The following is a 14,425-nucleotide window of genomic DNA, read 5'->3' on the forward strand; positions in this document are numbered from 1 at the left end:
TCAATTCCCAGCACCCACATGGTGGCTCACACTGTCTTTAGCTCCAATCCTAGGGGATCTGATTCCCTTCTGACTTCCTAGGGCACTGGGCACACACAGTGCACAGTTACACATGCAGGAGAAACACTGACACACATAATACAATTTTAAAACTGAGTGAAGCGCCTCTTTGTTGGGGTGGCGGCGGCACACACCTTTGATCCCAGCACTCCGGAGGCAGAGGTAGGCGCAGGCTCTGTGAGTTTAGGGCAGCCTGGTCCACACAAGGCAAGTTCCAGGACAACCAGGCTTTGCAGAGAAACCCTGTCTCGAAAACTCAAAAGAAAAAAACAAAAATCCCAACATGGTCCTAACAGTAGAAAGCAAATTGCTTTAAACAATGTCATCTTTATGAGGGGACTTACACATGTTACTGTGACACTGCTCAGGTGATCATGCTCCCCTACACCCAGGACTCCTCTGCCCGGTTCCCCTTGCCATTCGCACACTTTCAGGTGATAATGACTCTATCACACATGGACCTCCCTCTGGGACTTTAGAATGGGGACAGAACTATCATCAGTGTACAAATTGGCTGAGGAATGTACCTGAGAATTTCTTTTTGCTTTGTATATGTGACATTAGCAGGTAGCAGGAGATGATTACAGCATCTGTGGTATCTTCATGAGAAGAGGACCTTTGTGAGAATTTATTTCTTCAGCATGGTGGGGGATGGGCTGTGAGGGAAACTCATTGAAGTCATGCCCTGCCCTGAACATTTTTTTTTGAACTTGGGCCCAGAGCACAAGATGACCACCAGAGAGCGCAATTGTACTGTCCAGAAGCGGAGGCTTACGCTGGCAGTTAACTCCACCATTTGAGATCTGGGATGTGGGCCAGTGAAGGGGGATTTCTTTCCCTTAGTAAAATCACCCGATATCATAACTATGCAGAACACAGAATAAAATCTGTATTTGTACCCATGGACTTCCAAGTTAGCCTTGTGAAATTCGTACAATTGCACATATTTAATTCACATTTTCCCAGGAAAGAAATGAAGTATTTGTTCATGTGAGAACCACGACTTCATGGAAGAAAAGAAGCAGGGACACTCGGAAGAGCCAGCGGTGTTATGCATCAAGAGAGCCAGCCAGCGAAGCTTAAGTCGATCTGTACCAACCTGCTTTCGCAGCAATTAACCCACTCTTGAAAGAACGTCACTGAGCCCTTGCATGAGAGTCGAGTCCTACCTTTGCTTTGCTTTCAGAACCAGCATCTCACTATGTAGCCCAGGCTTGCCCAGAACTTTCCTGCCTCAGCTTTCCCAGTGTGGGGTTGCAGGCGTATGCCAGCATATCTGATGGGACTTTCACAATTGTCTTGAATGGCTAGATTAATTTAGGGACTGTTGTCTCCTCTTTTCCTTTTTCCTGCAAAGAATCTTGATAGGTCACCCAGGCCAGTCCCAAGTGCCACTACACCACCCTGTTTGGTATTGTCATTTTTATGATAATAGTTTCTCCTATCTGTGAAGACTATGCCCAGGGTTACATAGAATTATATATCTATTAATGTCTATTTTTATTTAATCAAAAGGAAATCATATATTGCTTTAATATTATACTTTTCCATGTTTCAATCACAAGTTAATAATTAGTAATGATACTGTAAAAAATTAGAGTGGGTTCCAGGACAGTCAGGGCCACACATAGCAACCCTGACTCAAAACAAAACAAAACAATCTGGGCAGTGTGGCAGATGCCTTTAATCCTATCACTCAGGGAGGCAGAAGCAGGGGAGTCTCTGTGAGTTTGGGGCCAGCCTAGTCTACAAAGTGAGTTCCAGAACAGCTAGGACTGTTATACAGAGAAACCCTGTCTTGAAAAATCAAAACAAGCTGGCGTTGGTGGTGCACGCGTTTAATCCCAGCACTCGAGTGGCAGAGGCAGGAGGATCTCTGTGATTTTGAGGCCAGCCTGGTCTACAAGACCTAGTTCCAGGACAGCCTCCAAAGCCACAGAGAAACTCTGTCTCGAAAAAGAAAGCAAAACAACAACAACAAAATTTGATTATGAGTGGAAGTGTCCTGTCATTTTTGCTGGGTGCTGGGTGCTTGCTGTAGAAATGAACAAGTTCATGAAACCGGGGAAAATGGTGCTGGTGGTGGCTGGACGCTAGCTACTCCGGACGCAAAGCCATCACTCTGAAGAACACTGACAACGGCACCTCCTCCTGTAGTCTTGCCCTGGTGGCCAGAATTGACTGCTGTCCCCCAACATGACAGCTGCCACGGGCAAGAAGAAAATTGCCAAGAGATGGAAGTACTTTGTGAAAGTTTGTAACTGCAGTCACCTCATGCCCACATGGTACAAAACTGTTGTCAACAAGGATGTCTTTAGAGACTCAGCTCTGAAACACAAGGTCAAGTTTGAAGAACTGTACATGTCAGGAAAGAACAAATGGTTTTTCTAGAAGCTTTGATTTTAGGTACATTTTTGTTTCCATAATTAAAAGTTTAAAAAAATGAAAAAAATTAGATCACTGTAGGGGACTGCTGGAGAGGCAACTTATTGTAAGCTGATGCAGAAAGGGAAAGATCGACCAATTGTCCCACCTTCCTATGTAAACTATGCCATTGGATAATAAAAAATAGCACATGGGAGTAGTCCTCTTTGTTGGCGTTTTCCAACCAGTAATTGAAGAAACCAGGCAGTGGCGGTGCACACCTTTAATCCCAGCACTGGATTGGGGGAGGGGGCAAAGGCTGGCAGATCTCTGTGTGTGTGAGGCCAGCCTGGTCTACAGAGTGAGTTACAGAACTACACAGAGAAACCCTGTCTTGAAAAACCAAAACAACAACAGCAGCTAGTAATCGAGGAAGGACTGATAGAATTCCATATGGTAGCCTGATTTTGCCAGCTCCAGCACGGATAGATCTGTAGCTACTAACACTGGCAAGAGACAAATGAACATTTGTGTCCCTTGCCAAGAGGAAGAATGAAACCTGAGCCCGATTAAGTCCCTAGGCCCGAGAATGGAGTAACAGGAAACAGGAAAGCTGAGACACAAGAAACCACAACAGGAGGACATAGTTAGCAAAATCAACACCACGGGAAACTCAGCAGGACAAAGTGACCCAATTTTCTGAGCACAAACTAAAAGAGGGGAAGGGAATAAATAGAATGGAACCTATAATTTAAATGGCCATATCAACTAATTATAATTAACTCAACAAACTAGGGTTGTAAAACATTAAGAACTTGAACACTGAAAACATGGCCAACCATATTAAAGAATTCTTTGAACAATCAGGTGTGATAATGTTGTCTTAGATACTTTTCTATTGCTGTGATGAAACATGACCAAAAGCAACTTGAGGGAAAAAAAGGGCTTATTTGGCTTACATATCCTGAATCACAGTCTATTAAGGGAAACCAGGCAGGAACTCCAACAGGGCAGGATCCTGGAGGCAGGAGCTGATGCAGAGGCCATGGAGGGCTGCTGCTGCTTACTGGCTTGTTCTCCATGGCTCACTCAGCCTGCTTTCTTATAGAGCCCAGGACCAGGGATGGCACCACCCACAATGGGCATTTTCTTATTAGTGATTGATGGGGGAAGGCCCAGCTCATTGTGGGTGATGCCATCCCTGGGCATCATAGAAGTGTAAGCCAATCAATTCTGTCCTCCCTGTTGCAGCAATAGAAACCCTAACTGAGACATTGATCCTGGTGACACACGGCTGTAATCCCAGGTCTTGGGAAGTAGAGTCAGGAGGCAAGGTCATCCTCTACTATAAAGTGAATTCCAAGCTGGCTTGGGTGACATGAGACCCTGTCTCAAACAACAAAGCAAAACAAAAACACAACAACACAAAAACCAAACAATTTCATTTGCATTTTGTGTCTTGAAAGACTATGTGACTGATTTGTAGAACCTGTATGTAGTAATCACTCAGTCCTTTTCTTTATTTTTAGTGGTTTGTGTGCTGTGGCCTGGATCATAAATATCCCTCTTGGGTTACGTGCTGAAGGCTTGGCCATCAGCCTGGGCTGACATTAGGAGGCAGTGGTACCTTTAACGGATGGGCCTCTAGGAAGAAAGCTCCCTGGGGTGTGCGGGCCTTGGTTCCTTCTTGCCTCTCTCTACTTCCTGGCCACCAAGGGGCTTGTTCAACTGCTTGCTGCCATGATACTCCACCTTCAGCAGCCCTGAAGCAACAGGAGATGACGTGACCAGGGATTGAACCCTCCACAACCCCGAACCAAACCAAAGCTTCTACATTTTCTCAGTGACGAAAAGCTGACAAAGGTATGGGCACGGTCCAATTGTGTGAATAGTATCATTCGGGAGTAACGACAGCGTCATCTCCTCCATCTGGTCCACTCACCTCTCTTTCCCTGGCAGTGCTGGTGAGGCCAGCTAACATGGCAGAAGCCTCAATGGAGGGTGTCTGTATCCCAGGCCCCTCTGGAGAGATGGTGCTGAAGTGTCACTCAGGGGTGATGCTTGACAGCTATGGTAGGGCTGCCGGACATGTGCTATGGGGATCAGGGGGTGTCTTCTGTCTTCTTGACTTGCACTTTAGATAGGCTCTCACTGTCTTGCCCAAACTGGCCTTGGATTCTTGGGCTATCGTGACCCTCCAGTCTCACCCCCTGAGCAGCAGTTTTAAATCACACAACAAACCAACAAGTGACCTTCTCCTTTTGTACAGATATTGAAATGACTTAAAAACCTTTATGATTTTATGTGCATGTTTATTCTTGTGGAGCTGCACATGGGTTGGGCAAGCACCCCACCACTGAGCTACACCCCCTGGCCTGCTTTTCCCTTTACCCTGGATCAGAATCACATAAACAGCTTTCCGGATGTTAGCCATTTTGAATTCATATGATATGCCTAGTTCAGTCACTGACTATAGTTGCTGCTATTTATTTATTTGCAATTTAGCTACTGTCTTAGGAATTTCACACCATTGATCATTAAGACTGGCCGGCCTTCCTTCCACTCCTGTCTTTGAGATAGTGTTTTCCTATATAGCTGGGGCTAGCCTTGAACTTGGTGATCCTCCTGCCTTAGCCTCTCAGGTGGTGATATTATACATATACCACCATGCCCAGTGTTTTCTTTTCTTAGGCTGTCTTTATCTCTGGTTTCAACTGCTCTTTGTTTTTTGACAAATTTAGATTCTATGTGAGAAATGAGTGCTTGTTTCTAGAGGATGAAGGAGTTTTCAGATTCATAGGTAACATCTGTATTCTGGGGACATGAGTGTGCAGGAAACAGTCCTAAGCATGTTCCTGCCCTCCCACCCCGCCCCCAGGGGGAATTCAGAAGCCTTTCCCATAAGGGAACGGAAAGCTGGAGAGGGTGGGTCGTTCACCCCGGTGCTAAAGGTAGAGCCCAGGGTGCAGGACCTAGCAGCGGATGTCTGCACAGGTCCCACAGGGAGCCGCCGGGAGCAGGGAGCCTGGTGGCCTTCATGAGGCCACTCTTGCATGGTGTCACCTTCCAACTCTCAAGTCAGAGCCCCACCCTGGCTCCCAAATTCACACTTTCCACCTTCACAGAAATCCCACCCACCCAGCCTTTGCCGCCGTTGCGGGCTTGGCCAGCATGGTTCTTGTTCTGTCACAGGTATTTGCTTCTGGGGTCCAGAGCTGCATCTAGGAAATTCCCTGGAACTGACCTTGATGCCTGCAAAGACCTTGGTTTTACTAATTAGCAGGGACCATACAACTCTCTTGACTTGACAGTCTCAGATCCCTTAACCACCTATGGAGAAGAATTTCCAGGGACTGTAAACAGTCTACAAGATCCATGCTGGCTTTAAACAAAACAAAACTGTAAAGGGAAGCCTTACCGTCAGCCTGGTTCCAGAGCCGCATCAGTCCCAAATAAACACACAGGAGGCTATATTAATTATGAAGATGTTGGCCTTGCTTGTTTCTTACTGGCTAGCTCTGACTTCAGTATTTATCCCATAATTGTTAATCTAAGTATTTCTCTTACTGGAGAACTTTCCGGGCTTCTTATCCCTATGGCAGTTACATCTTGACTCCCTGTGTTTCTCCTTCCCAGAGTCCTCCTGGACTCCTAGTCCCACCTATCTTGCTTCCCTATTGGCCAACAGTGCTTTATTGACATATACACAGGACTTCCTCCATCACAAAACAAAGCAAAATGCTGCACTGAGTGCATATGTGTATGCTTGCATACCCTTGTGCATGGGTGCCTGTGTAACTGTGTCTGAGCATGTGTGTGTGTTTCTGATTTTGTCACTCTTTCCTGTTCAGAACACATGGATGGTTACAATGTCTTAAGAGCGAAGAAGCTTGTAGAGACCTGGCCTAGCAGTATTTACATGCTAACAATAAAATAAAACAACAACTAAAGAAACCTAGCTTTGTAGCTCAGCTCTTTCCCTCACTGGCTTGAGGGAGCGTTTAACGGTCTAATTTTTCTCACCCATGAAGCAGGGATAGCATAGTTTCAAATACTATAGTTACGGCGGAGGCTAAAGCAGGACAAATGTACACGAAACACCCGACATGCCCCCAAACTACTTCTTTTCTCCACTCTTCCAGTGACTGGTGGCAAACAGATGCAAAGGAAGCTTGTGTGAGTTTAAAAGTCTCAATTGTTCCCGTGGTGCCCGAACAGGGGTTTATGTGCCCTTGCCTTTGCCCCAGCCTCCCTGGCCCACCCGCGTGGAATCCGTGGGCAGTCCCAGCACGCAGCTGCATCACACGTTCTCAGAGAGGAAAGAAAAGAGTCCGTGATGGGACACTGCTGAGAGGCAGCCTGCAGGGAGACCCCTGCCTGAGGTCTTGAAGTCCCCACAAGGAGTTCCTCTTTTTGTCAAGAGCTGTGGCCTTGCACCCTGGGGCAGCTGCTACACTGCCAGTGAGGGTCCATTTGTCTTTTGGTCCCCTCTCCTGTCAACCCATGCTGTTTTGTTTCTCAAAAGGGGGAAAAATCCTGCAGGGGTGGGGGCGGGGGGTCTGAGCTTAGAGGTGGGGAGGGGGGGTTGGGTGGAGGTGGAGGGTTTGAGGTTTAGCTCATTGATAGAGTACTTGTCCAGCAAGTTCAAGACCTTGGGTTCTATCCCCAGCACACAAACAAACAAACAACCCCAAGAATCTCTGCGTTCAATCTGTTTGGAAGTGTGTGTGTGTGTGTGTGTGCATTTAAATCTATTTCTTCTTGCCCTTTCTGCTCTCTCTGCTTCTACCCAAGAACACTTGACTCACAAACCCTCCTTTGATAACTGTTGCCAACCAGAATGCATCTGCAGACTGAGGCTGGGGAGGCCAGGCCTTTCCATTGCCCAGCTCTGCGAAGAAGGTCATGTTACCCTACCCCTCTGCCTTAATTTTCTCATCTGACAAATGGGGATGGGCAGACAGCAAGATACTCTATAGAAAGTGATTCACCTGTTGAACAGGAACCCCCCTGCTTCTGCCTTCTGAGAGTATTACAGAATCAGTAATGTCCCTTCCTCATGGCAGGTGTCGCCTCCTCCAGGAAGCCCTCAGTTACGATTTTGAAATAAAATGTCCTCCAAAGCTCATGAGCTAAAGGCTTGGCTGTCAGCCTGTAGGGCTACCGTGAGGTGTAGTGGCGTGGTTGCTTTCTCTCTCCCTTTGCTTCCCAGATAGTGGCTGTGAGCAGCTCTGCCCTGCTATGTCCTCTCTGCTACCACATTCTGACCTGTACAGGTCCAAGGCAGCAGGGCCACATGAGCACGGACAGACCCCCAAATGCAGTCATCCTCTTTCTAAGTCGCCCTCTCTCCTCTGTTCGGTCTTAGCGATGGAGAGCTGACTGGCCTTTCTGACCTCGGTCTCCTGTCTTTGCTCCTCCAATCCATTGCTGCTGCTGAGCTCTCTCAGGTCCTATTGGAACCGCCGGCATGCACATCTTCTCCTCCAACAAAACCAGAGCTGCTGTGGAGGAGGAAACATCTTCCCAACCACAGAGCATGACCTGAAAAATGCTCCTTAAGGGACTAAGAGATCCCCACCCGCTTCGTGTAGTCGGCGGCTAAGGCCCTGGGAAGGCCTGGCTGGTGGCTGAACCACAGATGCTCTCTTTGGTGCCGCTAAAGATTTTACTTTTCTTTCTTTCTTTCTTTTTTTTTTTTTTTTTTTTTTTTTGGTTTTTCGAGACAGGGTTTCTCTGTGGCTTTGGAGACTGTCCTGGAATTCGCTTGGCAGTCCAGGCTGGTCTTGAATTTACAGAGATCCACCCGCCGCTGCCTCCCGAGTGCTGGGATTAAAGGCATGAGCCACCAACGCCCGACTAAGATTTTACTTTTCTAAGATCATTAAATCACCCAAAACGAGGAGGAGCGATTAGCAAACCAGCTCTGTACTTTTCAGCGAGGGGGCTGAGGGGTCGTCTGAGGCCTTACGTCAATGGTCTCACAGGACCTCTTACCACCTCTCGGGGCCCCTTGTGGTCACCTACCCCACAGACCTGGGTGTAGCAAAGCCTTAGGTGGCACACAGTGCAGATGGCAGGCTGGCCTTCCCAGTGAGCAGCTGCAGTGGAAGGAACCTAGTTCTGGCTCAGCTGCTGGTCATAACTGGGGCAGCAGTGTGGCAGGGATGGGCTCTCAGTATTACTCAGGCTAGCCATCTTGGTTTGTGGGATGAATCAGAGGCCCAGAGAGGTAATGCACTCTGCCCTCATTAGTGGCCTTAGTCAAAGCCAAACAGGTAAGGGAACCCTCTCTCTCTCTCTCTCTCTCCCTCTCTCTCTCTCTCACACACACACTTTTTGTTTTGTTTTGTTTTTTTGAGACAGGGTTTCTCTGTGTAGCTTTTGGAGCCTGTCCTGGAACTCCCAGAGATCCACCTGCCTCTGCCTCCTGAGTGCTGGGATATTAACCCTTTCAAATTTATTCTTTGTATCTTTCACTTCATGCATACCGATCCACCCATCTCCCCTCTCCTTGCATCCACCCTGTACCCTTGCAACGCCCCTCTAATAAAACAAAATACAATTTAATATAAAAAAGGAAAAACAAAGATTAAAAGGAAGACAGGGGAAATCTCGTCATGGAAGCTGTGGTCTGACATGGTGAGTCACGAAGTGAACCCCTTTATCTATGTATTTTTATATGCGGGCATTCGTCGCCTTTATCTATGTATTTTTATATGCTGGTATTCGTCGCAAAGAATCATTGGTCTGGTTCGAGGTCCCTGGTGTCTGCTCCACTATCAACACTGGGCTCTCACTGGGACATTCCCCAGATATCCCATCACTGCCCTGTGTTTCAGGACCACCCCCCAACCTGTCTGCATCAGCAGATCATAGATGGGGTGGATGCTGGGCCAACACGTAAACCCTGCTTCTGGGCCTGGGTGGTTGCAGCATTGGTCAGCCCTCCGATTCTCCCATCTTTACCACCAGAGTGGACTCTCCAGCGTTGCCCTGGCAACCTCGCAAGGGGTGGGAACCCCTGCCTTTCGAATTTGAAAGTCAGCGTCCTCAGTGAGTTGATGCCGATGTTTCTCATATACCAGTGCGCGTGTGAAACAGCGGAGGGTCACGTGTGTGTTCACATGCTTGTGTATGTTCAGGAGCATATGCACCTATTTCTGAATGTGAGAACTGAGGATTGTGCCTATGACCTCATGGTGTATCAAGGGCCCTATCACACTGCACCCAGCCCTCTTTTCATCCGTCTTCAGGTGACAGGTGCATCTATCAGCCTAACCGGGTTTCCCTTTTTGTTCTGAGCCAAGGTCTTACGAAGTTGCCCGGGAAGGACTCCAATTTGTAATCTTCCTTCCTTATTCTCCCAAGCAGCTGGGATGACAGGCCTGTGCCACTAGGCTTGGCCACCGAGAGCCTTGTCAAAACATAGGTAGGTTTCAGTTGAGAGCTCTGAATCTGCGTCCCCACACCTCTCAGGGTCTAGCTAGAAAAGGCCTATGCAGGTGATCCTCAGAAACATCCGGCCTACATCTTGTGGATGCATGTGATGTAACTGAGGATGCCCGTGACATTCTGAAGGCAGACACCTCAGGTTAGTGGAGCGAGTCCATCTAGAAGCTGACAGGCCAGCATCACCTGTCCCCGTCGGCCTGCTGTAGTGTTCTCTACCCTGGCGGCTGCTTCTTTGACTATCTATGATGGTGTGTGTGCTGGCTGGTGGCCCTAGCTTCTTTGAGTGTCCCAGTTGTAGTTTCTTTCTTTCTTTTTTTTTTGGTTTTTCGAGACAGGGTTTCTCTGTGGCTTTGGAGGCTGTCCTGGAACTCGCTTGGTAGTCCAGGCTGGTCTCAAACTTACAGAGATCCTCCTGCCTCTGCCTCCCGAGTGCTGGGATTAAAGGCATGCGCCACCAATGCCCGGCCCCAGTTGTAGTTTCTGACCGTGGTTTTTCCTGGCTGAAATCTCCACTCTAAGTTCCTGAGGGTATATGATGGGGGAAGTCCTGTACATTTGTTAATAAAGCACTGCTGGCCAATAGGAATCTAGATAGGTGGGACTAGGAGTCCAGGAGGATTCTGGGAAGGAGAAACACAGAGAGTTCGAGATGTAACGCCATGGGGTAGGAGGCCCGGAAATTTCTCCGGTAAGAGACATACTTAGATTAACAATTATGGGGTAATTACTTAAGTCAGAGCTAGCCAGTAAGAAACAAGCAAGGGCAACAGCTTCATAATTAAGATAGCCTCCTGTGTGTTTATTTGGGGACTACAAAGCGGCAGAGACCAGACGGCTGGCAGGGGATAAACCAAAGCAGCTAGCAAAGAAAAAGCTTCTCTTAACAGGTGTAGAACTCAGCGTTGTCATCATGAATCTCCTGACAGCTCAGCATATTCATTCATTCATTCATTCATTCATTCATTCATTCATCAGATTTACCCATTCACTTGTGGAACATGTGCAAGCTTTGGACAATGGCCTTGTCTTCAAGCACGCACACAAGTGTGGTGCTATCCAGTGGTACCCAGTGGCTATCCAACACACGTGTGTGAGACTGAATGAGACTGCAGCTCTCCGGAGGAAGCGGGGGCGTCAAGTGACTTGCGGTGTAATGAGAAGCAGACAGTGTGGGATGTTTGCGAGGAAAGGACTTACTTTCAAAGTAGAGAGCCCGGCTCCCCAGGCAGCTCTCGTTAGGGTCAGTGGAAATCACACCGCCAGATCTTCACAATTCACAAATGCATTAAATATCTCTTTCTCTCCCTTTGCTACCACAAGACCCGTGGAGGAAGCAGGGATATCCTAGCCCCTCCCAGGCCAGCCACAGCGTGGGCAGCGAGAGCCTGTGGTTAGTGGTGGAGAGAGAAAACATACCGAGCTAAAGAGCTGGCTTGAGAGGAAGTGTGACTGTGAGTGTGCGAGGCAGGAATGTGGCAGCGTCTACAGGACACAAAGGAACATACCTGACCTGCAGCGGGCCTGCCTGTTTCTGCTTGTGGGGAGCAGCGCCCCCTTGTGTTTAGCTTGGTTCAGCCAGCAAGACCTTGGCTTTCCCAGCTTTCTTAGCTCCGTGGGTCCCGAGGATTGGTCTTGGTGTTTATCACAAGAGAAGCCCTCACTAAGATAGAGCCTGACAGCTTGCTGGATCCCTGGACCCCACACGGTGGAAGGAAAGAACTGACTCCTGCCGCTTGTCCTCTGATTTGGACATGGGCAGTGGCACGTGCCTTGCCTCCCCCAATAAATAAAAATCCAAAGTTTTTTTCTTTCTTTCTTTGTTTTTTTTTTTTTTTTTTTTTAAGACAGGGTTTCTCTGTATTGTTTTGGAGGCTGTCCTGGAACTCAGTCTGTAGACCAGACTGACCTCAAACTCACAGAGGTCCGCCTGCCTCTGCCTCCCGAGTGCCAGCCAGGCTTAAAGGCGTGCGCCAACAACGCTCGGCTAAAACGAAAAGTTTTTTTTTTGTTTTTGTTTTTGTTTTTCGAGACAGGGTTTCTCTGTGGCTTTGGAGGCTGTCCTGGAACTCTCTCTGTAGACCAGGCTGGCCTCGAACTCACAGAGATCCGCCTGCCTCTGCCTCCCGAGTGCTGGGATTAAAGGCGTGCGCCACCAACGCCCAGCTAAAACGAAGTTTTTAAAGGCAGCGGTGCACCCAACACTGACCCTTCCTCTCCAGTTCTGCGGGATGAGGAAAGCGCTGAGCCAGCACTGTGTGTATTAGGGGAACCTTACAGAGACAGGACCAATTTTGAAGTATTGAGAGGGAACCTGGCTGGGGTTCTGGACAGCCTCACGTGGTAGAGCGTGCCTGACTGCTACCTGCCAGCTTGGCTGTGTTTTCAAGGTAGAAATGAGTGAGCTTTCCCTGCTGCTTATGCTATCTTGCCTTTGTTAGGACAGCGGGACTATGAGTACACACCCCTCTTTATTATTATTATTTTATGTGTTTGAGTGTTCCACCTGCAGGTGTGTCTGTGCATCAGGTGTGTGCCTGGTGCCTGCGGAGGCCAGAGGAAGGCATCGGATTTCCTCAAGTCTGAGTTACAGGTGGTTGTGAGTCACCATGTGGGTACTGGGAATTGAACCCAGATACCCAGGAAGAGCAGCCAGGGGTTTTAACCACTGAGCCATCTTTTCAACCCTACACATTCCCTTTGATAAGGTGGCAGGCCCTGGGCCTTCTCTTTCTGAATGGAGTTGTGGAAGTGACTCATTCTTCTCTTTCTTTCTGGTGTTTCCTGCTCCATGACTGCTCTAGGCGTCTTCCTACTTCACAGACTTCATGCCGGGTTGTGGAGCTCTGTCAGGGCATCTTCAGCCAAGGCAGGGAAGACAGCTGAGTGATAGAGGCTCTGCCTAGAGCCCCTGAGAGCCTGAGTTTGCTGTCTGCATTCCAAGGAATAATTTTTTTGTTTCTTCAGACAGAGTCTCTCACTATGTAGACCAGGCTATCCATATGTGCTGGGGTTCCAGGCAGGCACTACCACACCTGGCCCTCAGATGTACCATCTGTAAAGAAGGCGGAGGCTGTGGAGGCTGCCTCGTTCATCTCCGGGTTGATGCCCTTTTCTGGTCTTTAGCTCAAGGACTAAGGCAGAGATGAATGGAGTCTCCAAGACCAAATGCCCTGCCACCGAGTTATGTTAAGGTTTATCATAAGAGATAAACATTTTCTGGTCTTCAGCTCAAGGACTAAGGCAGAGATGAATGGAGTCTCCAAGACCAAATGCCCTGCCACGGAGTTATGTTAGAACAAGACTCTCTTGATAAGATGTTAGTACAAATTATGACTATATAATTAAAGGTTTCCCTTTCTGTTTGTTCTTAAATAGGTTGCTGGGCATGGTGGCACATGCTAGTAATCTCAGTATTTGGGGGATAGAAGTAGTAGCAACAGGAGTTCAAAGTCATCCTTAGCTGCATAGTGAGTTTGAGGTCAGCGTAGGTCTCAAAAACTATATGTATATTGTTAATAACATACATGGAGGACCATCTGGGATAGGTACTATTTAAAGCTGGTGGTGCTAGGATTTGAACCCAGGAAGGAAGACCCCACAATCAGCATTCTTCATCACATCAAGGGTCTCAGTGGAGAACTAAATGTGTCCATCAAAGAGCAAGTGCCCAAGTGGTAGAAAGTAAAGAAATCATCACGTGGGCTCCAACTGTGGCTATATAATCAAGGTTTTGACAAAACAGAACGGGTCCTGGAGAGAGGGCTCAGAGGTCAAGTGTTTACTGTTTAGTAGAGGACCTGCGAAGTTGAATTCCCAGCATTCATTTCTGGCAGCTCACACCTGCTTGTGATTCCATCTCTAGGGGGAATCTGATGCTTCTTGGCTTCCACGGGTACCCACACGGACATGCACATATCTAAAACAGATGTAGGCATGCCTTTACAAGACTTTCTTTTTTTTTGGTTTTACGAGACAGGGTTTCTCTGTATTGTTTTGGAGGCTGTCGGTCCAGCCCAGCCTCAAACTCACAGAGATCCGCCTGCCTCTGCCTCCTGAGTGCTGGGATTAAAGGCGTGCGCCACCACCGCCTGGCTCCTTTACAAGACTTTTAAAAGAGGGCACTCATAGCTAACTGTCCTGTAGCATTGAGTCTGAGGCCGGCATTCCTTTTTTATTGTCTTTTGGACATAGGGTCTTGTGTGTTCAAGGCTGGCTTCAAACTCTTTACCAAAACAAAACAAAAGACAAAACTTCCAGGTAACACTGAAGTGCAGTAATGTTTAAGAGCTGCTGGTCTAGGAAGTAGCCAGAATTGCAGTTTTATTCTTTCCTTGGGCTTTGGGACAAGAGCTATTTCTCCAGTCAGCTCGGATCTGGAGGTCTTTGGTTGACCTTGCCTTATGGAAACTTGAAAGCAGAATCCTAAGTCCTCTCACTACCTCATTTTTAAAAATTTTATTTATGTACATGTGTGTAATATACGTAGTACTGGTGACTGAATCTTGGGCCTTGCACATCCTTGGTAAATGCTGAACACTGAGTTGTA

At 47.8% G+C, this 14,425-nt stretch overlaps 1 protein-coding gene across 2 annotated transcripts in view; it reads right to left on the bottom strand.

Annotated features, from left to right (window-relative positions):
- Kiaa2012 (KIAA2012 ortholog) overlaps positions 1–14,425 on the bottom strand; it is a 109,973-nt gene that overhangs the window by 14,611 nt on the left and 80,937 nt on the right. The gene's annotated exons all lie outside the window — the stretch shown is intronic.

Source organism: Mesocricetus auratus, unplaced genomic scaffold (genome assembly GCF_017639785.1).
Source record: "Mesocricetus auratus isolate SY011 unplaced genomic scaffold, BCM_Maur_2.0 Super-Scaffold_100010, whole genome shotgun sequence".
In the NCBI taxonomy this organism is placed as follows: domain Eukaryota; kingdom Metazoa; phylum Chordata; class Mammalia; order Rodentia; family Cricetidae; genus Mesocricetus; species Mesocricetus auratus.